General features: G+C 51.4%; 1 pseudogene; it reads right to left on the bottom strand.

Annotated features, from left to right (window-relative positions):
* Nucleotides 1-5: 5 nt before the first annotated feature.
* The window catches only part of LOC107718253 (zona pellucida sperm-binding protein 4-like), a 3,943-nt pseudogene continuing 3,358 nt past the window's right edge, over nt 6-590 (bottom strand).

Here is a 590-nt window from a genome sequence, read left to right on the forward strand (position 1 = left end):
AGGGGGGAGCATACGGTTTCCTGCAGAGGAGCCAGTGACGCTGGATCCACAAATGTGAACATCTTCACAATAAAGCGCTTGTAGTGGGTTGGGAACTGAAGACCAGATGATCCAGTCACTGGAACCAATGTGGTCAGGTAACGGTCATCCTGGTAAGGGCATCTGAAAAGGGAAAAGGAGGTCAGAAAATCCCCAGACTAGCAGGATAACACTTGTCATTACACGCACCCATCATCCAGAAGGTCCCACTGAGGTAGACTGAGTGGACTGGGGGTTGAAGTTGCCCAGCAGCGTCCCAGCATCAGGACAATGTTGGGATCTGTCCTCTCCATAATTCGCACCTCAACATATACAGGTTCACGCAGGACTTTTGTGATGGGATAATCAGCATCACTGTAGTAGGACGTGAAGGCCTCATCCCCTGAGGAACAACACTGGTGATTAACCAGAAATGGCTGCAACCTGGAGTCTTAAGATACTAGGAACAGGAACAAACCTTCTGCACACCCTTTGGTGACACACTGGCCATTGGCCAGTCTAAGCTCCACCCTGAGGGGTCCAGGGGCAGCTACTGGTGGAGGTGGAGGAAC

Source organism: Sinocyclocheilus rhinocerous, unplaced genomic scaffold (assembly GCF_001515625.1).
Source record: "Sinocyclocheilus rhinocerous isolate Xijiao unplaced genomic scaffold, SAMN03320098_v1.1 scaffold4318, whole genome shotgun sequence".
In the NCBI taxonomy this organism is placed as follows: Eukaryota; Metazoa; Chordata; class Actinopteri; order Cypriniformes; family Cyprinidae; genus Sinocyclocheilus; species Sinocyclocheilus rhinocerous.